Source organism: Eumetopias jubatus, unplaced genomic scaffold (genome assembly GCF_037043125.1).
Source record: "Eumetopias jubatus isolate StellerSeaLion01/CBP00866 unplaced genomic scaffold, mEumJub1_p1.0 scaffold_6, whole genome shotgun sequence".
In the NCBI taxonomy this organism is placed as follows: Eukaryota; Metazoa; Chordata; class Mammalia; order Carnivora; family Otariidae; genus Eumetopias; species Eumetopias jubatus.
The window spans coordinates 3364877-3390049 of NW_028274812.1; the positions used below are offsets into that span (position 1 = coordinate 3364877).

A 25173-nucleotide genomic window follows, 5' to 3' on the forward strand; every position below is an offset into this window, starting at 1 on the left:
AGAGGGTAACACAGGCACAATGTGTGGAGCTAGGGGACTGGGAGGAGAACACTGGGGGGGGGGGGGAATGACACAATTCCAGACACACTGTTGGGGGTAGCTGTGCAGTTCCCAAGTGGGTTTGTCAAAGAACCATTTAGAGAAGCTGGAGTTGGGAGTTGTTGGCGCTTGGAGGGGTCCTGAGGTCAAGGAATGGAACCGGTTACTGAAGATTCAGGGCAGTGCTCAGAAGAGGACTTGGTTTCTGAATCTGCGCCCCTATCAGAGTTAGATCAGCAAGGCCCAGAGGAGCAGGCAAGGGACCAAGGACTGGTCATAGGGAAGGACAAAGAGGGACAAAGCAGAGGTGATGGACTGCAGGATGAGGGAGGGGAGCATTCCACTAAGGAGACAGGGTCCCCAGAAGCAAAGTACTGCTCAGGAACACAAGGGCTAAATGGTGGAGCAAATCCGTAGCAGCCAGGTTTAAAAGAAGAATTGCTAGGAAAACAGCTCAGTTTTTCTCCTCCGGGTCCTATTCGTCTTGCTCTCTCCTATTTTCTTGGATATTCAGTATTGGATCTAGAACTGGGAGGCTGCATAAACCTCCCGGGCACAGTCCATAGTCTAAGCTGCCCTTTTGAGACCATGAAGCCATAATAAAAGCCGAGAGGAAGCCGGGATTACTCCCTTAGGATTTAAAAAGTACAAAAGCAGCTGGCCTATTTGAGGAATCTGGGTCCGCAGATGTTTTTCCTGCTCCTATTTTGGCCCAGTCCACATCCACGCCTGCTGATCAGAAAGTGGAAAAGCTGTGAAGATTTTGTCTTGCGCCGCACATAAAGTTTGAAGTAAGGAGAAAATAACAGTCTCCATAGGAATCCAGAGAAGTTGGATGTGTCTGGGGAAAAAAAATAATGCATGGTTGCCAGGGACTGGCTGTTTTCAGTTGAAGCTATGAGTCATCACTATGGACAAAAATAGTTCACACCAGTGTGGGGAGCCCAGGCAGAGAATCTCACTGTACCTTCGCAAGTGGGCAGGTGAAGAGGAAGACAGATCTCCCCACGGAACAGATGCTTGTTCAAAGGGTTTCCCTCGGTCTCCATCCCATCAGACTGCCCCTGCCTCCCTCCCGGGGACAGAAGGGCATCCCAGCAGAAACGCTTCCCTCTTTGGATGCATCTGACAGTGGAGTAAAGAGTACCTCTGTGAAGCAAATGGATTTACGAACACTGGAAAGTTCTTCAAACCAAGAGCTTTAATCCTGGGATCTATGGGGGGGGGGGCGTTCAGGGACATTTGCGGACTTATGAAATTGAGTGCAAATTTTTTATTTTGTCTTTTTCTTGTGCACTTTCCTGCTACTAATCTGTTAGAAAAAAACATATACACAAAGATTTCAAAGAATACTGCAATAAACACTTTAATATCTATCATTCAGCTTATAAGGCAAACTCTTGCAAGAATAGTTGAAGTCACCCCTCTATACCTCTCCCTGATTGTATTCTCCACACTCCTGACTGCAGGAAACGATTCTCCTGAATTCGGTGTTCATTTCCACACAAACAGCTGTATTTTGATAAGACAGACATTTATTAAAAAAAAAAAACCATATAGGTATTTTAAACCTTTTATTTTGCAAAAATCTTAGATGTAAGAAAAATGTAGTAAAATAGTACAGAAAGTTCCCAAATAACCTCTATCCAGCTTATCCTGGTATTGAAACCTTATATAGCCTTTATATATCTATCAAAATCAAGAAATTAACATTGGTACACTACTAATAACAAAACCTCAGAACTGTTTCGAATTTTGTCAGTCCAACGATATATCTTATAGATCATCGTGTATTAACACACATAGAGCTGCCAAGCCTGTGGTGTACAAATATGAATTTACTAATAGAGCATTTTTCTAGAACTTGAAATTCTGGGTATATGCACATTAAATATTGATAGAAACTACAGCGTTGTCCATGAAAGAGGCTGCACCAATTTACATGACCCCCCCTCAGCACATAGAGTCCCTACTTATCCACATCCTTGTCAGCATTGCCTGTGAGCAAGCTTTTAGACATTATCATTGTGTTAGGGGAAAATGCTACTTCAGCTTTTAAATAACAGCCTTATTGAGTTAAAATTCACATACTCTGGGCTCACTGTATTTCAGTGTACAATTCAGGATTTTAGTGTAATTGAGATTGTGCAACTAGCAAGACCATCTAGCTTTTGGATGTGTTCACCACCCAAGGCTGTCAGCGGTCACTCCACATTCCTCCCTCCCCCGACCTCCTGGAAACCACCAACCGGTTTTCTATCTCTATGGATTTTCCTGTTCTGGACATTTCATATACACGGAACCATATGCTATGTGTTCTTTTGTCATGGCTTTTTCACTCAACATCACGTTTTCAAGATCCATCCACGTTCTAGCATGTGTCAGGGTTTCATTCCCATCGATTGATGAATAATAATCTGCTGTACTGATATACCACATTTTGTTTAGCCATTCATCCTCCAGTGGACATTTGAGTTGTTTCCACTCTTTGGGTGTTGTGAATAATGCTGTTATGAACATTTACGTGTAAGTTTTTGTGTGGACATATGTTTTCATTTCTCTTGGCCCTATTCCTAGAAGAAGAACTGCCAGGTCATATGGTGACTCTATATTTAATGTTTGAGGGACTGCCAACACGTTTCCCAAATTGCCGCAACATTTTGCAATCCCGTTAGTGATGTGTGAGGCTTCCAAGTCATCCACGTTCTTGCCAACCATTGGTATTGTCTTTCTTTTTAAAGTCTTAGCCATCCTAGTGGATATAAAATGGTATATCGTTGTGGTTTTGATTCACATCCCCCTACCAACTGATTATGTCCAACATCTTTTCATGAGTGTTATGTTTGTGTTCCCTCAAAAGTGATGCATTGAAATCCTAATCACCAATGTGATGATATTTGGAAGTAGGACCTTTGGGAGGTGATTAGCTCATACAAGTGGAACCCTCATGAACGGGATTCATGCCTTTATAAAAGAGACCCCGGAGAGCTCTCCTGCACCTTCTCTCACGGGAGGAAACAGTGAGAAGACAGTGGTCTATGAAGGGGGAAGCAGACACTGAATCTGCCGATGCCTCGATTTTAGGCTTTTCAGGCTCCAGGACTATAGGAAATAAATGTTTGTTGTTGAAGTTACTTGGTCTATGGTACTTTGTTATAGCAGCCCAGGCTGACCAACACAGTGTACTTACTGGCTATTTCTACATCTTGGGATAAATCCCTATTCAAATCTTTTGCATATTAGAAAAATTGAATTCATTCTTTTACTGTTGAGTTGTTAAGAGTTCTTTATATATTTTGGATATGAGTCCCTTTTCAGATATGTGATTTGCCAATGTTTCTCCCATTCTGTAGGTTATCTTTTCATTTTCTTGATGTCTTTTGATGTACAAAATTTCTAATTTTGATGAAGACCAGTTTGTCCACTTTAAATTTTATTGTTTGTGCTTTGTGCTTTTCATGTCATATCTAAGAAAACATTGCCCAGCCAAAGTCGTGAAGATTTAGTACTATGGTTTCTTCTAAAAATTTTATATATTTTTTTTTACCATAGATCACAGTTGTTTTTTATTCTTAATGACATAAAAAATTTTATATTTTTATCTCTTACATTTTGATCTCAGATACATTTTGAGTTAATTTTTGTGTATGGTGTGAGAAAGGGAGTCAACATCATCCTTTTTTTTTTTTTTTTGCATGTAAATATCAAGTTGTTCCAGCACTATTTGTTGAAAAAACTATTCTCTCCCATTTTGTTGTCCTGGTGTCCTTGGTAAAAATAAACAGGAAGCTTACTCCATTTCACATAATTTCTCCAACTCTTTTTACTCCCCTTCAAAACCACCTGCTTTGGTTTATTTTCCAGAGTTCAAAGTAGTTACCTTTTTTATTTTGTCCAGAGATTTTAATTGTAATCATCAGGAGAACAGATAGTAGTGAGCATATACTATGAGTGCAAAACTCCTCCCAAAAGATAAAAACAAAACCTGCACACAAATGATTATAGCAGCTTTATTCACAATTTCCCAAACTTGGAAGCAACCAAAAGAATTATCATTGACTGACCTGTGAGTCCCTGGAAAAGACTTAACCACAGAGATTGTCTTTATTTGACCTGACTCAGAGCTTGTTCAGTGGTGATAGTCCTATCCTAAGGGCATTTGTCAAAAACAATCAACTGTAATTGTTTAGCATTGCAGCTGCCTGAGGTGGGAATGCTTGTTCTTAAATCTAAGTGTGTTGATGGCTTGATAAAACAAAACATTGATATTCTCCAAGAGATTATAATGGAACTCAGAGTCAAAACAACATAACATTTCACATGTCCAAGATGTAATCCGAAATTGCTTAACATACCAAGAATCAGGAAAATATATTCTCAAGTGAAAAAGCAATAAACAGATGCCAACCACAAGATATCCAGACATGGAGATTATGAGAAAAGAACTCTAAATCAACTATTATCTCTATGCTCCATGAAGTAATGGTAAACAATTGTGAGATAAACAAAATGATAGAAATTAATAGTAGAGAAATTAAAATTATTAAAATGAACCAAAAGGAAATTTTAGAAAAATAAACTTATTGAAGTTAAAAATTCACTGGATAGGCTCCACATCAGAATGCGGAGGACAGAATAAACTGTCAGTGAACTTAAAGGTAGATCAATAAAAATAATCTAGTCTGAAGAACAGAGGACAATTATAAAAAAAAAAAGAAAGGGAGCTGTGAGATTGTGAGGAAACGTCAAAAGGTCTAAAATATGTCACTACAGTTCCAGAGCATCCAGAAAAAGAGATTGGTGCAGAAAAAGTATTTGAAGAAATAATGCTGAAAACTTCCCAAATTTGGGGAAGATGTATAACAACAGACTCAAAAAGCTCAATGAACTCCAAATAAGATAAGCTCAAAGGAAACTATGCCTAGATATATCATAATCGAATTGTTGAAACCCAAAGATAAGGAAAAATTCTTTAAAGCAGCTGGAGAAAAGTGGCACAAATCATATGGGGAAACAGTAATTTGAATAACCACAGATGTCACATTAGAAACCATGAAGACCAGAAGATAATGGAACAACATATTCAAATGCTGAAAGAAAAGAACTGTCACTCCAGAATTCTATATTAACCAAAAATACCTTTCAGGAATGAAGGCAAACTTAAGATATTCTCAGGTAAAGGAAAAAAAAAGAAAACATCATTAATAGACCAAAATGTGAAGCACAGTTTTTTATGCTTAAGGAAAATGGCACTTGAGAGAAACTTGAATCTTCATGAATAAAGGAAAAGTCATGACAAATAGATTGGGTAATATACATGCTTATTTTTCTTCTTCTGAAGTTCTTTAAATACTATGACTATTGAAAGAAAAAAGTATAGTATGGTCTGGTGGGGTTTTCAGTGAATGCAGACATCATAATCAGACACATAAAGATCAGTGGGATGGTGGTGGTAGAAGGACCAATAAGTCTGCAAGTCTTTACATTTTACTTGATTTACTTACTTTTACTTACATTAACTGTAACTCAAATGTAAAAAAAATGGGTATGCATATTTTAATCAGTAAAGCAACAACTAAGAACATATGAGGGATATAGCTGAAAAGCCCATAGATTAAGTAAAATGGAATACTAAAAATTTAGATCATCCAAAAGAAGGGAGGAAATGAGGATTAGAGGAACAGGAACAGAGGGGAAAAAATAGAAGACAATAATATGGAAGACCTAAATCTACCGTGTCAACACTTACATTAAATATAAATGGTCTAAACACTCTAATTAAAAGCCAGAGATTATGAAAACAAAAAAAGCACCAGAGATTTTCAAAGTGGATAAAAAACAAGACTGAACTGTAAATTGAAAGACAAAGGTAGGTTGAAAGAAATGGAACAAAAGAGATATCCCATGAGCAAACATTAAGCATAAGAAGGTTTGAGTGGTTTTTATAATATCAGAGTGTTACCAGAGACATTTCATTTTCATAATCATAAAAATAACAATTCATCAGGAAGGCTTAGTGATTCAATATTTTTTATACTTAATAACAAAACCAGATGCTAAAGCAAAAATGGACAGAATTTGGAAATATAGATAACTCCACAATTAGAGCTGAGAGTTATTATGCCTCTTTCTACAACTGATAGAACAAACTGGCAAAGAATCTGTAAAGATGAGATGATCTGAACAAGACTATCCACCATCTTTATGTAATTGATATTTATAGGATACTACGTTCAACAATTGCAGAATACATATTATTTTCCTGTGTACATGACACATTCAGTAAGATAGGCAATATGGTTGCACACAAAACAAGACTTGATACATTTAAAAGGATGAAAAATCTTGCAAAGCGTATTCTCTGAATACAGCAGAATTCAACTAGAAATCAATAACAATAAAATATCTAGGAAAACCCCTAAATATCTAAACACACTAATAAATAATTCACGGACCAAAGATGCAATCAAGGGGCAATTAGAAAACATTTTGATCTGCAAGACAACAAAATACAACATATCTAAATTTGTGGGACGCAGCTAACGCTGCTTAGAGAGAAGCCTGTAGCTTTAAATGTCTAAGTGAAGAATCTGAACTTGGGGAAGAGGTCTATGATTGAGATGTGGGATTAGTAGTCATTAGCACACAGGTGTAATGAGACACACCTGGACCTCAGGGACACACCAACTGTGAGGAGCATAAACAGATACAGAAGGAGGGGTAGGAGAGAAGCAGATGTGGGTAGTAGGTCCTATTAGCTTCTGAATTAATTCCACCAGCCACTGGGGCCAACACAACAATTGTCCCCAACTGGGCCAACAGTTGTGAAATTCAGCCCAGCTACAGGCCTTTGGCTGCAATACCCGAAAAGACCACACGATGGCGAAACAACCCAGGCAAAGCCTCTTGGGTCCCCGAAAATTGCAGGTTAGTGCACCCTCATCTGTGTATGAACACAGGTACTCCTTCATTCACCAAAATGCTTACTGGTTCAACTAATATTTATGGAGCTGTTACTGCATGCCAGGTCCTGGAACTACCGCTGTGAACAAGACACTTTTCTCCCCAGGTGTGGGGTTGAGGTGCAGCAAAAAGCCAAGTCGAAAAGGATAATTTCAGAATACGGTAAAGACTTGAGGACAATAGATCTGGGCATTCTGGAGAGCAAGTCGTGCTAGTGGAGAAGCAGAGTCATGGACAGGACACGGCTGTCGCTTGGGTCAGGACCACAGGGAGTGGACCTCCTGCACCTGTGCACCGTTCACACACCCACGCACACTGGCATGTGACAAGCTCCATGCACACATTCGATTACATTTACTGCTCTTACCATCTTTTAGCATTGAAATACATAGCTTTTGTTTTGCTTCGCTGTGGTTCGACTTTCCTTCTCCTGTATGAATCCTGTTTATCTATCAATCCGCTATCCCTCTGTCTCTATCTACCTGTCCGTGCATCTATCTGTCCATCCATCTATCTGCTTGGAACCCATACCAGCTGGGAATCAACCCTGCATCTGCATCTTCTCTAGAACCAGAGAGGTGGGCGTCCCTCTGTATTTTGAAATAGTTGTCTCAGGCAAGTAAAATTCAGAGTTTAAATATGGGCAAATTGGAATGTGCTCAGTGACAGAAGAGTGGAGAATAAGAAATCATATTTTATGAGTTGCAGGTGAAGAAAGTTGGGTTGCTATCTGTAGAGAAGAAACCTCAGGGTTTGGGGGCAAAGCAAGAGCCTTCTGTATCTGGAGTGGTTGTATGGACAACAGGGACAGTGCCTGCTCTCGGTGACCTCAGGAGCAGAACTCAAACAGGCTGTAGGAAGCCAGCTTTGAGAGGATAGGAGATCTTTCTACATTGTAACTAAGTAAAGGTGCATTGCCCTGCACATGGGCATTTAGAGAGGGGTGCTGGGGGTGGGGTTAAACAGTAGATGATGACTGAAACGTAACTTTTAAGGTTCTTTATTATCCTGAAATTCTCTGATTTTTAAGAGAAAAGGAGACAGGAGACTGTAGAAAGAGGAGTCAATAAAAGAAACAAGACAAGCTGGCAATGTTTGGAGTAAAGCAAGAAAATACAAAATGAAGTCAGGAAGCCAAGGGAAGGGGTTTGGGCACCGGGAGCTGCCTAGGGCTGCTTAGTGTCGTCCATATGGAGGCGGAAGCAGAGGAAACCACTGGCTATCTGTCTATATCCATCCATCTATCTATCTATATCTGTCTGTCCATCTGTCTGTCCGTCTGTCTGTCTGTCTATCTATCTATCATCTATCTATGCCATCCATCTGTCTGCCTCTCTCCATCCATCCATGCATCCATCCATCCATGTATTCATCTATCTACCTATCTATCAATCTATCATCTATCTATGGATTGTCACTGGGACCCCTGAGCTTCAGTATAATAGGACAATTGCAGCCAGGTTGCAAGGGGCCCAAGAGAGGGGCTGGCAGAGTGAGTAAATAGAGGACTCTATGCACACGCGTGTGCCATGAAGGGGCAAGACAGGCTTGGAGGTGACTGGGAGGCAGGACGGAGAAAACGTGTTTTAGTTTCTTCATTCGTTTGTGTAAGGATTTTGTGAGTGGAGAGAATTTACCCAGCAGAGTAGATGGACAGGGAACCACTGAAGATATAAGTAATTGTGGAAAGACTTAATTTATAAAAAAGAGTCCTATCAACATTATGGGGAATCACATCAACGTATCTGGGTCAAGGAAAAGTGTTGTGTGTGATGTCGTCATGGCAGGATTGAGTGTAGAAAAGGCGGCTGAGAAGCAGGTGAAGAAGGGACCAGAAATTAAAAACCAAACCTGGATTTGAACCCTAGTTTGACCTCCTACAACTGCCAGGATCTTGGGCAGGTCATGTGACTAGAGGAATCTTGGATTGCCATCCGTCAATAATAATCAAACGGTTGCTACAATTTTTTACTGACACCTAGCCCTGTGCTAAGTCAGAGCTTCCCATGAATCAGCTCATGGAAGTCTCCTAACTGCGCGCTGGTAAAATGATCTCCCAAGGTCACAGAGCCCATCTGGTGCCTCTTCCTCTAGACGCCGGGATACAGGGCCTTCCCTGCTGTCTGCCTCTCACAGGTCTTCTAAGGGTTAAGAAATAATGGATATTCAATGTATTGTGATTATTATAGTGGGATTATGACCTCCCATGATCTGATAAATATGCTTCTATTAATATAACCCAATGTTCCAAGTGACCATGTTTCACAGGAAGCACATGATTAAGTCTGGGGGCATTTGATTGATTTGAAACATCTGTACAACAAGTTTACTGTAAGGCATTTAGAAAGATAAAGAAATGAGCCCTTTTTTAACGTGTATGACGTCATCTCACACTTGAAGCTGACTCCGGGTAAAGCACCCTCTGTTGAAAAGAGCTTAACCGCTGACCTGGAGCTCACTTTATACTCCTCCAACTGTAAAGAGTATTTGTTTTGTTTTCTTTTAGTCTTTGGGCAATGTCATGTCCTTTCTTGTGCGGTTACTCCCTGAGCCTCCGCCGCTATGTTTGAGAGCCAACACAACTTAACCTCTGCCTCGCTCTCCTCCTCCTTGGTACTCACAGCGGGGAAATACATCTACCGTCTCGCTTCTTGTTCCAGAAGTCTCTGTGATTCTGAGCAGTGTAAACACTATCTCAGATACTGCGGCCCCGAATAGGGCTGTTTCTGGGTCTTTACCTCCCTCCTGTGGATTTGCTTCTGTTAACCTCCTGCGTGACCTTTGCACAGATCCTCCAGCTTGTTAGTGGTTTACCAGTTGGAACCACACTGATGTGTTAGCTCACGTATGCAACGCGCCCCCCGAGAAGCAGGGTCTCAAGCTTCCAAATCTGGGGGTTTACATGTTGAGCTTCTTTCACAGTGAAACATCCTGGGTGGTGCTTCTCTTTCCCCTGCTGCTGCTATCTTAGATGGATGGCAGGAACTAGAGCACCGTCAACAAAAAGTAGTGAGTCATTTATTGTTTTAAAATATGCAACCAAAGACAAGAGTACAAAATGCATTCTGAAGACGAAGAGGTAATTTAAGTTGGACTTCACAACCTGGTAAGGGCTATAATTATTTTTTAAAAACTGACACTACAGTGCTTTTATACACTTATGGGAACATAGTTTTGGAGCCATAAAATGCGTCAGTGGCCTTGCCAGATGATAAGGATGAAATGTGAGCAGAAATAAAATGGTGCATGACTTTGCGAAGCTCCCAGTCAGTGGGACAGGCCACTGTTGGTGACGTCATGAAGGGACGAAATGTCACATGGACTGTGACCGGCCTCATGGGGCAGAATGCCTGGGTCAGCGGCGGCTTCTCAGAGTGGAGGCTGACCCCATCCCGGAGGAATGCAGGAAACTGCCGTTGACCCAGAGCTGGGGTTTTGAGAAGCTTTGCGTTTCCTTTCTGGCCTGATTCTTCTACTTTCTTCGCCACCAGTCTCTCCAGCAGATGCCTGTTCGCAGTCTTGGGGGGAAAGGAAGCAACCCAGAACATCCATCAGGGCCCCTGGATTCCTATAAAATCACTGACCTTCCTGCCAGTTCCCCACTCCTGCATGTAAGAGAGTACTTTATAGAGATTGTGCTGTCTTGTTATTTCAAGGAAATGAAAACAACGATACCTCCAGTTATACAGATAACGCATATATATGTAGACAGCTCAAGTGAAACAGAAAATTCGAAAGAAGAAATTAAAAATCATTAAAATAACTTGCAGCCACTGTTATGGTTCAGTAAACTTCCTTTCCAGATTTCTCTCTGGTCAGGCGCAGATGTATTTTTTTAAACTTTATTGAAGAATAATTGACAAATATAATCTTATGTATTTAGTGTACAATGTGATGATTTGATACATTACATGTGCATTGCAGAGTGATTACCAAGATCAAGAGAATTAGCACACCCATCACCTCACCTAGTTGACCTGTGTGTGTGCATGTGAGTGTGTGTGTGAGTGTGTGTGTGAGTGTGTGTGAGTGTGTGTGTGACATTTTCTTTATCCGTTCAAAGGGCACGTAGGTGGTTTCCGTGTCCTGGCTATTGTAAACGACGCTGCAATGAACACGGGGGTGTTAGATATCTCTTCGAGAGACTGATTTCGTTTCCTCTAGATTTATACTCAGAAACAGGGTTGCTGGATCCTATGGCAGTTCTAGTTTTCATTTTTGGATGCACATCCATTGTTTTCCATAGTGGTTACAGCAATTCACATTCCCACAAACAGTGCCAAGGGTTGCCTTTTCTCCTGTCCTTTTGATAATAACCACCCTAACAGGTGTGAGGTAACACCTCACTGTGGTTTTGGTTTGTATTTCACGATGGCTAGCAATGTACCTGTTGGCCATCTGGGGTCTTGTTGGCAGAAATGTAGGCACATGTGTGTTGATAGCAATTAGATGTCACATTGGAGGGTCATTCTCTTCCTGGTACATATGCCACGGACTTCTCGCCACGTCAGTGCTGAAGATGAGGGTCCTTCTCTCTACCGTGTGTCACTTTCCACTGAGGGATGTAGTTCCCTGGTAGGGAACCAGTCCTGCATTGATGGACATGAATTCACCTCCAATTTCTCATTATTTTAAACAATGCTCGGGTGAATATCTCTGCACATACATCTTTGTTTATCTCTTATAGGTAAGTCACCAGATTCTGTCTTTACTGTTAGTAAGCACACGGAAAGAAGGCGGTGGGGGGACCTCACTTCACTTAAGCTTCATGAGGGGCATTCCCACACCCTTTGCCTCTCCTTTCTCCCGTTTGCAATTCAGGAGTCGTCCCAGTAAAGCCGACTGGCCTATCATAAGGGGGTTGTGTTTCACCAAGTACAGGAACACTAAAAACCTAGTGGCCTGGGGCCTCCTTATTTCTGGTAATTCATTTTTCTTGTTCCTGTTCTCTGTCTATGGTGTAGCAGATAAGACTTTCATTTAGAGGATTTGTAGGGGGAAATCAGGGCCTCCACAAGGAGCCCTGGGGTGAAAGCATCCCAGCAGGGTGAGATATCGCTAGCTCAGGGAATTCTGCAGGCTCCCAGGTCCCAGACACCCAGACAGGGATGTGCCTTGGAATGGCATCTTACTGGGCTGCAGAGATTCTAGAGCTGTTCTGATCATCAGGCTTTTGAAAAGAAGCTGTGTTGCTCTGCTCTCTGTCAGGGTCAGTTAGCAAATAGAATGTCATGGGCCACTCACTTTGTGCTGTCATTTGTCCTGCAATGAACTCTGTCCACCCTGCATGGGTTCTTTTCTGACCTAAGGCGGATTCCTGCTTTTGTTGGTTTGAGACAAATGTAATCCCAGAGCAGACACTTGGGGCAGCCACCAAGGTGGGGCCCAGCTCACCCCAGCAGCCCTGGGTCACTCTGGGCAGAGCCCTTGGGATAGGGCACAGAACTGAAGTCCCTAGAGGACACATAGCCCTGGGCTTCCCGAGGCATAACATGGAGACACTACATCCTCATCATTTTTCATTGTGAAATAGAATTGGTGAATTGTATCTTTCAATTGGAGTAAAATGGTTTGTTTTGCAGAACGGAGTTGCATAAGTAATTCAGTTTTAAAGGGACAGTGGATGAAGACTGAGCAGGCTTGCTGAGCGGGGCTCTGTTAACTGTGGGATACGACTTTGCTTCTCACGCTCCTGACTGTTCAGGAGGGGAGGAAACCTTGACTCAGGACTCTTTTTTTAATGGGATCCCATCAGAGTTCTCGTGCTGAGTCTTTGCAGTGAACTTGCTGGAATAAAGGGAGGATATTTCTCTCCCACTCATGTGGTTTTGATTAAGAACAGTCCTGTGGCTGACATTGGCTTGTTTTCAAATTTATAGACAACTGCCCTCTGGGGCATGAAAATACATATTCTGTTTATCTTCCTAATTTCTCCTGAGAGATCATCGGTGATCTCCAACGCAGTGATGTCCAACTGCCTCGGGCACCGCTTGAACTTAGTTGACAGTAGAAGCCACATAAAGCCTCCTGGGTTTGGACTCTTTGGTCTTTTTTTTTTTTTAATTTGGCATTTATTTTATTTAAAATATTTGCATAAGGTAAAATTCACTTTTTTTGGTGCACAGTTGTATGGGTTTTAGTACATACGATTTTTGTAACCAGCAGCACAAACAGGATACAGAGCAGCTCTTACGTGCAAAGAACTCCCTCGTGCTGCCCCCATCCCTAGCAACCCCTGGCTGGCTCACTGGCCCTGTGGTTGTTCCTGGGCCCGAGTGTCATACAGGTGGGGCCCCACGGTATGTCCACACGACGCTGGCTTCTTCCGTTGTCAGTGTACTGCCATGAGGTTTGGTGTCTTGTACTCTGGGTCCGTAGCTCATTCATCCCCATCACTGGGTGGTATCTGTGCTGTGGACAAACCACAGTTTGCTTATCCAGGTACCACTGAAGACCATTTGTGTCCCTACCAGCTTTTGGTGATTATGAATATGTTGCTATAAATACTCATGCACAGGTTTTTGTGTAAAGATATGTTTTTCATTTCTCTGGGATGGATACCTCCAGGCTGGGCCACATGGTAAGTGAAGGCACACCTCCCTAAGAAACCATCTGGCCTTCCTGACCACGCTTCCTTCTTCGTTCTTTCCTTAGGTAGTTCATTCATTGCCAGGTTTTCACTGGCGCTCCGTGCACTGAGACGCTCCAAATCATTACTCTAGCTCAGACAATTCTTTTGAAACACACGTTGGCTTATGACATTGCTTTATTGACATAGACAACTCAACATCAATAGTTGACGCAGGCGGCTCAAACGTGACCCGTCCAGGAGGAGCTCTGGAGTCTCCCTCCCGAACTGAACTGTTGGCTTCCCATCTCAGTGAAAGGCACTGCCTCCACCTAGGTCCTTAAGACACAGGGTCACCTTGACTCAACCCTTCCACTCTCCCTCTTCCTCTTCACCAGTAAATCCTGTTGATTTGATCTTCAAAATATGTCTTAGGACTGCCCGCTTTTCTCTGTCCACACCACCGTCATCCTGAGCTGCCCAGCGGCTGCCTGACTCGTTCACCTGTTTTTGTTCTTGCTTTGCTCATCAAACCAGTCTCCAAATAGTAGCCAGAATGAACTTCTAAAGGTATAAGTCAATCAGATTGCAGCACACCCCTCAAGCTCCCAAATGGCCTCTGGTGCAATAGTCGGCTCGTGCCTACCTGTCCAGCTGCAGTTCCTGGAAGCCTCTGCTTGCCCCACCAAACACCGTCTCTGAGCTGTCAGGTGCTGGAAAATGGCCAGTATGTTCCTGCAGCATGGCCTGGGATGCCCCCCAAGTCCCATCACACGGCCTGTGTTTCTCATCCTTCAGGCCTCCTTTGAGAGCCCATCCCTGACCACATCCCCTAGCATAGATTTCTCTGCGTTTTTCTATTGCAACCTGCTTATTTCCCTCTTCAAGCTGAAAACAATCTTCAGTTTCTCAATTCTGTTAATTTTTCTTCACTAGAATGACTGGAATTTGGGCTCTGCAATGTGCATTTACTTTTGAGGGTTTCAATTCCACTGTAAAAATGAAGGTTTGTCAATCAGGGTGCAAACTTAAGATATGTTAAGTACAGAAAAGGAGCTAGTAAGCAGAAAGCTTGTTAGAGATGGCAGAGTTCGCAGATCATGCTAAGCATAGACAAGTAGTTATTAGTGTGTGAGAATTAAATAGATACAAAGAGATGGAACACACAGACACCTAACATTCATGAGTTGCCTGGGTACTGAATATTCATGATCCACTAAACACACAAAGATGTCAAATATTTATGGTATACTGAATAGTTATATGCAGAATATGCAGTAAATGTATGAGTCACTAAATATTAAGGATACACTAAATGTACAATAGTGCATACAAATATACACTAAATATACAATATATGTACAGTTAATATTCATGAGACCATAATTCAGCCATGTATTGGTGACACCCATCCTGGTCTCATGTGGTCTCTTCCCACGAAACACAAATAAAACTTGTCCAGGAGAGCAACTATGTGTCATTGGCCAGGGCACCATCTTAATGTGGACCGCTTCTTGCTCAAAACTCAACTTTGGTTCCCATAACAGCATCATCTGTGTGAAAAGCTGATGCAGGAGAAAGAGAGAGACAGACAGAAAAATAAATAGAAGAACAGATGGATGGATAGATAGATAGATAGATAGGCAGACAGTTGAAGAGGCGAGAGAGAGAAGAGATATGAACATGGCATACCCAGGGTTCAGGTAGTAAGATCCTCCCTGCTTGTGCCTTATCCTAAGCCCGCTAACTTACCTACTCTCATTCCTCGTGCTGCTTTAGTTGATTGTAGTAATGTGTGTGATGTGAGCATTGCATTCTGCCAGTGACCTCTGGGATAGCTGACCCTGGAGTGTGCTTGGAGGCTGCCATTGCCTGTAGGTGATTGTCCGCACGACGAGGTCTCTGCTGCACCCCTCCCAGAGCCCAGATGGTCTTGTGGTTGAATGCCCCACAGACATTCGGTCTCAGATACCGAGTCTCCCCTAATGGTGGCACTCCCACTGGCATCTGAAGTTAATTTGCTGAAAGGGAGTTTTAAAAATCTGCATGTGTATTCTTTTAAAAAATGTCAGTGGCTTTTATTATTTTGGGGTTAAACATGTTTCTTGGGGCGCCTGGGTGGCTCAGTCAGTTAAGCATCTGCCTTTGGCTCAGGTCATGATCCCAGGGTCCTGGGATCGAGTCCTGCATCAGGCTCACTGCTCAGCGGGGAGTCTGCTTCTCCCTCTCCCTCTGCTGCTTCCTCTGCTTGTGCTTGCTCTCTTTCTCTCTCTCTCTGACAAATAAATAAAATCTTTTTAAAAAAAATAAACATCTTTCATATTAAATTTTACCAACATATGTGCATAGTAGATAAAGTGCTGATATATTTGACTTAAAGTGTTTTACAATTACAAAGTATAATATTGTTCAATTGTTTTTAGGGATGGGCCTGTGGCCCTAATGAAATGAGGGAGGCTGCCGGATTGCTTTGGAGAAAGTCTCTTTGGTCTCAAGAAAGACACATGCTCCTTTATGTCCCGTTGCTGCCCTGGCCGGATCTGACCCACAGAACTGCTTTAGTGGCCAAGCTGAGAAAGAAGCCAGTAACAAGGTGTAATAGAGAAATTATTCACCACACAGCTGTGAAAGACAGAGGGACTGATTTTATTGGAGCTACTGCAGTAGAGGAGAGAGACTTTACACAGGGCGGAGCTCCACTCCAAATACAGCAAAGACAACTGGGGAGTTAGAGCTGATGCACAGAGTGAGGTCAGTGGCTAGAAAACTATTAAGAGGAGCCTGATTAGACATCAAGGGCGAGGGATTCTGGCTAACCGGACATAGCAGGATTCTTTGCTAACATTGGGCTCAGCAGGTCAAAGGCAGGGTGGCTGGCCAAGTTTGAGTCCCAGTTGAGAAGAGAGCTCAGAGGGGCCTTCTTAAGGTTTGGTCAAGTAGAGAGTCTTTGTGTGAGGATGGTGGTATGGAGACATCTTTCAATGTGAGTTCCATCTCTGAGATACTGTGATTCTAGTATGCAATTCATGTCTGGCATTCTTGTCTTGAGATTATAAATTCCCTTACGATTCTAAATCAGTTTGAATCATGTTGCTGTTGTTATTATTTTGGTTGTTGTTTTGTTCGTTACTTGTAGCCAGAAAATCCTAACTGATCAAACACAGCCTGCCACAGAGGAGGCTGTTAGATATAATTTGGGTGAATAAAGAAAGCATCCACACACACGGCACTGGGTGTTTGAAGTTAATTTGCTAAAGAGGATTTTTTTTTTTTAATTTTTTAAAAAGATTTATTTTTTCATTTTAGTGCGCGTGAGAGAGAAAGCAGCAGGAGGGACAGAAGGAGAGAGAGAATCCCAAGCAGACTCCCCACTGTGCATGGAGCCCAACACAGGGCTCAGTCTGACGACCCTGAGATCATGACCTGAGCTGAAACCAAGAGTCCGACGCTTAACCAGTTGAGCCATCTGGGCACCCCTGCTAAAGAGGATTTTAAAAACTCTGTATGGTTATTCTTTTTAAAAATGTCAATGCTTTTATTTTATTTTTATTAGACCTCTCTTACACTAAATTTTTACCAATATATATGCATAGTAGGTAAAGATTTTACTTGTTTAATGGTTACAAAGTATTTTCCAATAACATTGTTTAATTGGATCTGCCTTCTCCCATGAAGTATGCAGCAGGAGTTTTCACTCCCTCTTCAGAGATAATTTATTAAATGCCTGCTGCCCCCCGGGCATGGTGCTAGGTGCTGGGCGTGCCCCACCCCACGGAGCCTGCTCTAGAGCAGATAAACGAGGTTCTCATAATTGGAGGTGGAAGGTGGCATAACTTCACGGGGTGTGATGTTTTGTTAAGACACAGGGATGAGAAGGTTTACTCTACAAATAGTTCAGATGTGAGGATTCCAGGCACAGGAAATAGCCCTTCAGTAAAGAAAAACTATTTGGTGTATTCTAGGAACTAAAGAAATGCCGCGGATGTCAGTGAGAGAGAGAACTAGTAAATCAAGATGAGGATGGGGAGGTGGGTAAGGCTATAAGCCACGCAGAGACTTAAGGACCATAAGGATTTAGGGAAAATGATCAGTTGGGGGGGTTAGGGGACCATAGCAAACACAGGAAGATCTGGTAGGTGTTGGCTTTCCTCCCCATGAAAGATGAGCAGCCGGGCTGGGAAGAGAGCTAGGGGATGGGCTGTCATCATTCGGGCACTGGTCTGATGGCGTTTGCTGGGAACTCGGTGTAAACATTAAGAGAAAGGGGATGGGGGTACATGCCTGGGTTTTTTGTGTCCAGTAACTGGGTGAACAGTGGCCCTATCTATGGACGGGGTGTCAGGTGCATGTTGGGGGTGGGTTTGGGGGAATCAAAGAGTTTCCTTTCAGACATGTTGAGTTCGAGATGCCTGTGATTTCTGTTGGATATTCACATTTGATAATGGGAGGAAAATCTAGGCCAGGGATGAACGTTTGGAGTCCCCAGGGTGCAGATGGTCATTGAATTTCCGAGCAGAAGGCCTTAGGTTCCACACGATGTTTTAGGGATGGGGAAGGGGAGGAGAAGCTCACCAAGAAGGCAGAGATGAAGTCACTGTCCACACGGGGAGAGCCAGGGGAGTGCCAGATGGAAGAAGCCAGGGGACAAGGGTGTTTCCAGGATGGGGTGTCAGCCGGGAAGAGGGCTCCTCCAGGGAAGATCATGGTAGAGGTGTAACAAACTGTGGGTTCAGCATGTTGGGGATGGAAGCTAGCCAGGGGACAAAAGGAGTGAATGGGTGGTAGAGATGAACACAGAGTGTAGACGAATCCATGGAAGGGCTTGTTGGCGAGGAAAATGGAGAGGGAGGCCCGCAGGACCGGGAATGACCCTGTCCTGGAGGGAGTCTCCCATGGGAACACAAGCACGGATCGGATGGTCCTCTGGCACGTGGGAGTGGCGCGCGGGGGACCTTGAGGACAGCCAGCATTGCCAAGAGGGTTCCTGAGAATGACCCTCTTATAGAGGAAGAAACTGAGTCTCCGAGATGGAATGACTCTCCACCGTGATGGGGGCAGTTGGACTCAGAGGCAGCTAGCTTTCCTGCAGGGGCTTGTCCCACGATGCAGATGCACGGGGCTGCATTACTCGGGATGTTGGCTGAGGGGCATCGCCCGCCAGTGGTGGGCGGGGGTCCAGCGGGGTGCCTCCTTCACCGCCCTCCCCGTGAAACCCACCACCCTGCACGCAAACAGGGTGCTGGCCGGCCATTTCCCTTGGGCAGCGCAGCAGGTGGCATGGGCCAGGCGCCCCCTCCAGGAAGCGCAGCAGGTGGCGCAGGCCAGGTACCCCTCGGGAGGAGCGCAGCAGGTGGCGCGGGCCAGGTACCCCTCGGGAGGAGCGCAGCGGGTGGTGCGGGCCAGGTACCCCTCAGGAGGAGCGCAGCAGGTGGCATGGGCCAGGCGCCCCCTCCAGGAAGCGCAGCAGGTGGCGCGGGCCAGGTACCCCTCGGGAGGAGCGCAGCAGGTGGCGCGGGCCGGGCGCCCCCTTGCTGGGCTGCTCTGGGAAGGCGGAATGGAGCAGCTTCTGCATGTCCCGCATGGCCCCGATGGGCACCAGGAGACTCTGAAGTAGAAGCTACCGCAGTTTTCATTATACGGGATCAGGTGTGGGAAGTTGTGAACTGGAATCGTTTCAGGTATGATAGCAGAAGAGCAAGGTGAATGCATTGCCAATCCCCTGTCAGTACGTTCGCAGGCCCACAGCTACTCTGACTGAATTCCCGGGTACTTTGTACATAAAACCAGGATTAGCGGCGTGTGCGTGTGTGATTTTCGGGTGACCGTTAGAAAAATTCTGAACTCAGATTTGTGCCTTCTCTCCTCCCCTCCTCCCACCGCCTCCTCAGGGAAGCCGGGTGTCTGGAAAGCTGACTGGGCCGCGAATCCGAGTCATTCCCACCCTCTCTTGGCCCATCCATTTTTTCTAAGCCCGTGTTTGTCCTGACAAGACATTCAAACTAAAAAGGATGATTCCAAATCTTTGTCAAATAAAAATGTGCAAATTTGAAGCTAAGTCCTATGTATGTCCTGTCCATTTGAGGCAGTGGTTCTGTGGGGGACAGAGGAACAAAACCACACAGGAAGGTCAGTGCGGGCCACTCTTCTCCATTCTTATATTGCCATTTGCTGTCTGGGTGTGATTAGCCCCTTTGCTAAACTTTGGGATGTTACCTGAGATTTTCCAGAAGGCGGTTGACTCTCCTGAGGTGGTAAGTTTCCAGAGTGGGAGCCTTTCTCCCCTGCCACTGGCTCAGCTCTTTCACACTTAGAGAAATCACATCGCCACGAGCTTGCCCAGGTAAGTTTTGTTTACTAGCAGGGCTGTTATTGCATCTACACAACCACACAGACTGAAACACGATTAGAGTCGGTTTCAATGTAACACAAAGTAAGAACCGTGGCCACTCCCCTGGGGGGGGCACATTGTCCAGCGGGAACCCAAAATAAGGTCACCGGAGGTGGCATTAGTGGCACACATTTGTGCGAAACTCCAAAAAAACATTTTGGTGTTGTCAACAATGCTTCCATGTGGCTGGAGTGCGAATGTTGGGAGTTCGGAATATGCAGCTGGGCAGAAGCCTTGGGACTGTGACTGTCCTGTGAGGGCAACGTATTCAGTAACCGTCTTTCCTGGACACACACACACACACACACACACACACACACACACACACACACACGTGGTGGCGCGGGCTGGGCGCGCCACACGTGTGTGTGTGTGTGTGTGTGTGCCTGCGTAGGCAACCACACAACCACACACAACCATGCCCAGCCCTGCCGCCTCCCCCCACCCCCGCACACACACACAGCTTGGGGCAGTCTGGTTAGTTCTTCCACATCAAGAAGGGCAATGTGGGAGAAGTTGGGTGCTGGGTAGAATGCACCTTGGAGCGCTGGCTCCCTCCTGCTAGCAACTCACAGACCTTTCCTGCCCCTTTGTGTGTGTAACTAGAGGATCGTATTGACCTCTGGCCTATTGTGAAAGTCATCTGATAAGTCTCATCTTCTCTGTCCGCTGAACCTCCCCTCCACTTTCTGGGGACCCATACTGCCGGGATGTATTTGGCTCAGGAGAAGTAACAGTTCTGCATGTACTCGCCTCCCCGAGTGGGAGGTGTGGTCTGAGAATATCTCGGAGTTCTCCCAGACTCCACGTCCTGCTACGCTTCCCCACATGGTCTGGACTCACTCTTCAAGTCCAGTGAATTCTTTATCAGTAACACCAAGCCAGCACTAGCTAAACATCAATTAGGTGACACCACAGAGAGAATGCTGTGTCTCCTTCCCTCCTGTCCACACCGCTAGACCAGGGTCCCTGCAGTTAGGGGAGTCACATGACCAGCCTCTTCCTGATGGACAAGGCCGTGTCCACTGTCCCAGGCCTGGTCTCTGCAATGCCACGCTTGGTCTCTCTGCCATTCTCTGCCACCTGAGCACAGAGGACGCAGGGGCCCTGAGGTTCCAGGGGGTGGTGGAGCCACTAGACAGAAGACACCTGGGCCCCAGAATGATGATGTGCAGCCTTCAGTTTCATGACCACCAGATGCAGCAGACACATCACACCACCTTCTCCAATGTGGTGGCCGTATTTTCTGAATCAAATGGAGGATTCATGATCTCACAGAAGTAAATGTGCTAAAACGAACACTGGGAAATCTGGGGCCTAACATTTAAACAGATAGGAATGATATTCCTCTTCTTAGCCCTTATGAATTGAACGTGAGCCCGAAGGAGTGTGGAACTAGACGTGTAGCATCAGGAAACACAACAAAGGAGACTGAAAAGCATTGCACGGCTCCTGCAGTCCTGTCTTCTTTCTGATGTGACAATTTAACACAGTTTGACTCTTGATCGTCACTTTGGGGTTTGCGTTACATTTCACTTTAAAGTGTATTCACTGTGTTGTAAATGGATTCTGATTCGGTCGCCCAGCCGGCCCTACAAAGCTACCATCAGGGAGAGGCATGGCGTTGGGGCTGTTCCCCTTGCTGCTCACAGTGTGGCCCTCCACTAACGGAATCAGCATCTCCTGGGAACTGGTGAGCAATACGGAATCTCTGTTCTCACCCCAGCTCTGTGAACTCAGAATCTGTAATTTTACAAGATACTCAGGGGATTTGTATGCACATTAAAGTTGAAAATTTAATTTTCTTTTCCCCGTCTCACAACACCTTACAATGTGGTGGTATTGGGCCACCCATTTGATGAACTAAGACATCGAAGTGCTGAAAAACAGTTTCTTCCCAAGAGCAAGAGCCTATTCCTAGACTCTGCTATGGAAGTCCATGAGTTTTATATGCTGAAAGGCCTTTGATTTTTATTACAATCTTTGCCATCACCTAGTTGCCTTTTCTCTGACTCTGAAGAATTGCATCTCTGACCCACCTGGTGCCTGGAATGAGTTGATTTGTGTTTCTTTCCATGAGAGCCCAGAATGTCTGGAAACCACAAAGCTGAGCACTGGTGACCTGAAGTGTGGCCGCTGTCACAGCACCTGCCTTAAATGGTTCCCTGTGCCGTTTCTGCAGGTGTGTGGCACTTCCCAGAGTCCACTACAGCTTTGAGCAGTGGCAGGATCATAGCCAATGAGGCTGATTCGAGGTGCGATCACTGCTAATTGAAAACAAAGAGCAGATTCCCATGGCTCACCTGTGTGTGGGACAGGAGACGCTCTTCTCTGCCCTCACTCTCCTGAAGAAAAGGGGATCGGGCCATGCAAACAGGAGCAGATGTCCACCTTTCAAATAGCTCTGAAAAGGTATTTGGAGGCTTGTAAAAATGACCAATCATGTGACATGACTAATTTGGGGGAAGCTGGGTTGTTTACTTTTTCCCAGTAAAGACTCTACCCACATTTATGGGAAAACCTAATAGCTGTGTCTCTTAGAACATGTAGACTTCTTTCCTCCACAAAAAGGTGTGAGTCAGCACTTTACCAACCATAATAGTTATGGGCAAGCTTTCAAAGTTTCAGAAAGGCAGTCGATTTTATAATATTGATTCCAAAATTTAGATTTTTTTTCCTTCCCCAAGTTGTTTTAACAAGTCAACAAAATTGGTCAGAGGCGCCTGCTAAGCAGCCCAGAAGTATTCTTAAAGATATTTAAGGGTTTCATCTTTTGTTAAAAACAGATGCAGAAGCGAAAGAAAAAAGGAGAAAATAGAAGGTTGGAGAAGACCTAGCATTTGAGGCCCTTAGATTCAGACAGCATTGTAGGAAGAGGCTCTGGGTAATAGCAATCCCAGAGCAAATATAACCTCGGATATATTGCTGCCTCTTTCCTGAACCCACCTTGATAGTAATATGCCTTGTGTGTGTGTGTGTGTGTGTGTGTGTGTGTGTATCCCCTTGAGATGCAGAAATCACTGTCACATTCATTACCTCTTTGAATTCTTACAGTCATCTTGCAAGTGAGGGATCACTGTTCCAAATTTACAGATGAGCAAACGGGCTTCTGTTGGATAAATGGTTTGCCTGTCCAATCGATAAGCAGCAAATTCCAGGTAAGTACTTGTTATTTTAAAAGTATATGGTTTTACGGACTCTGAAAAACAAACTGAGGGTTCTAGAGGGGAGGGGGTGGGGGGATGGGTTAGCCTGGTGATGGGTATTAAAGAGGGCACGTTCTGCGTGGAGCACTGGGTGTTATGCATGAACGATGAATCATGGAACACTACATCAAAAACTAATGATGTAATGTATGGTGATTAACATAACATAATAATAAAAAAATATTAAAAGTATATGGTTTTGAAAAATCTGTTCCTGTCCCCAATGGCTCAAAAAAATATAAGCTCAGAATATTTTATATGTTTATTAGCATTTAATTTTTTTAATGCTTGCTATAGATAAAAACCAGCCTTAAGAAAAAGAAGATGGGTGTTACTTTATTAACTCAGCAGTATTAAATCTTATTTTCCATTTCATTAAAGGTAATATGGTGCAATGAAAAATAGAAGTCCTTTTGGGGCTCCTGGGTGGCACAGTCAGTTGGGCGATGGACTCTTGGTTTAGGCTTAGGTCACGATCCCAGGATCCTGAAATCGAGCCCCGCCCTGGGCTCTGTGCTCATTGGGAAGTCCTCTTGAGTTTCTCTCTCCCGCTCTCTCTGCCCCTCCTCCTCAGGCTCTCTCTCTGTCTCTCTCACTCCCTAAAATAAATAAATAAAAATAAATTAAATAAAATTTCTTTTATTGATGTCAAAAGTGTGAGAGTGGTTAGTGTATGAAACAGCAACTCATGCGCTTCTGTACAGACTCAAGAAGGCACCTTTGCCATGTTAAATCTATCAAAATTTGAAATTAGTCTACGTACCTTTATTATTTTGGAGATTAACTTACTACAAATTTTTAAATGTGATTTCCAGCAGGCGACATAGCTGACTGGTGAAGAATTCTAAACATAAAGTACTTGCTTGCTATACTTGCCAAGACTTTATCTCTTGCCGATGCCTTTTTACCCGCATTGCGCAACACTTCACGTACATTTGTAAATTTCGGGGACCAATGACGCATGCGCACCTCTTCACAGGCTGTCCGTCTCTAGAACTGTGCTTCTCACAATGTGGTGTGAAGGAAACTTTCAGTGTTTCCCAAGAGAATTGGAGCATAAAGTTTAAATATGATTTTTGTGCTTTTCAGGACTCTATACCATCTGAAGGTAAAAGAGCGAGCCCCAAACTAATTTGTCTCCTTTTCATGTCTTTACATATTTTCCCCTGCTTTTTTTGTGTTTCTATATTTATACATCTTGATGCTTTTAGGTCACAGATATCAGTCTCTGTGAAACACCCCCCCAAATTTGGAGGGATGTGTTATAAATATAAATTTTTAAGATTTTGAATTATAGTGCCTCTGAAACAGATAATACATTATATGTTAAAAAAAAAAAAGAAGATAGTAGGAAGGGAAAAATGAAGGGGGGAAATTGGAGGGGGAGACGAACCGTGAGAGACTATGGACTCTGAGAAACAAACTGAGGGTTTTAGAGGGGAGGGGGTAGGGGGATGGGTTAGCTTGGTGATGGGTATTAAGGAGGGCATGTATTGAATGGAGCACTGGTGTTATGCGCAAACAATCCTGGAGCACTACATCAAAAACTAATGATGTAATGTATGGTGACTAACATAACAATAAAAGAAAATAAAAAAATAAAATAAATTAAAAAATTAAAAACGATTTTAAATTGTAAAATAGTATTAAAGAAAAGGTCTATTTTTAAATTTTTACATGCTCTTTTCAAAAATTTATAAAGCCATATTGTTAGGTAATATCAATTAATTCATTTTTTTAAAGATATTTGTTGTTTATTTGAGAGAAAGAGAGAGAGTGAGCAGAGGGGTGGGGAGCGGCAGAGGGAGAGGGACAAACAGACTCCCGGCTGAGTGGGGAGCCAGACCTGGGGCTCAATCCCAAGACCCCTGAGATCATGACCTGAGCTGAAGTCAGATGCTTAACCAACTGAGCCACCTGGGTGCTCTTTAATTAATTTATTACTTTGAAAACTTTTGAGCACTATCGCATGCTGGAAGCTGTTCTGGGGAGATAGACTTAAGGACATG

General features: G+C 43.8%; 1 non-coding gene across 1 annotated transcript; it reads left to right on the forward strand.

Moving 5' to 3' along the window:
- The first annotated feature begins 22168 nt into the window (after positions 1-22168).
- On the forward strand, positions 22169-22316 carry LOC114209361 (U4 spliceosomal RNA). The gene has a single exon (XR_003609337.1). It is a non-coding gene; the product is annotated as a U4 spliceosomal RNA (small nuclear RNA).
- The last annotated feature ends 2857 nt before the right edge of the window (positions 22317-25173 follow it).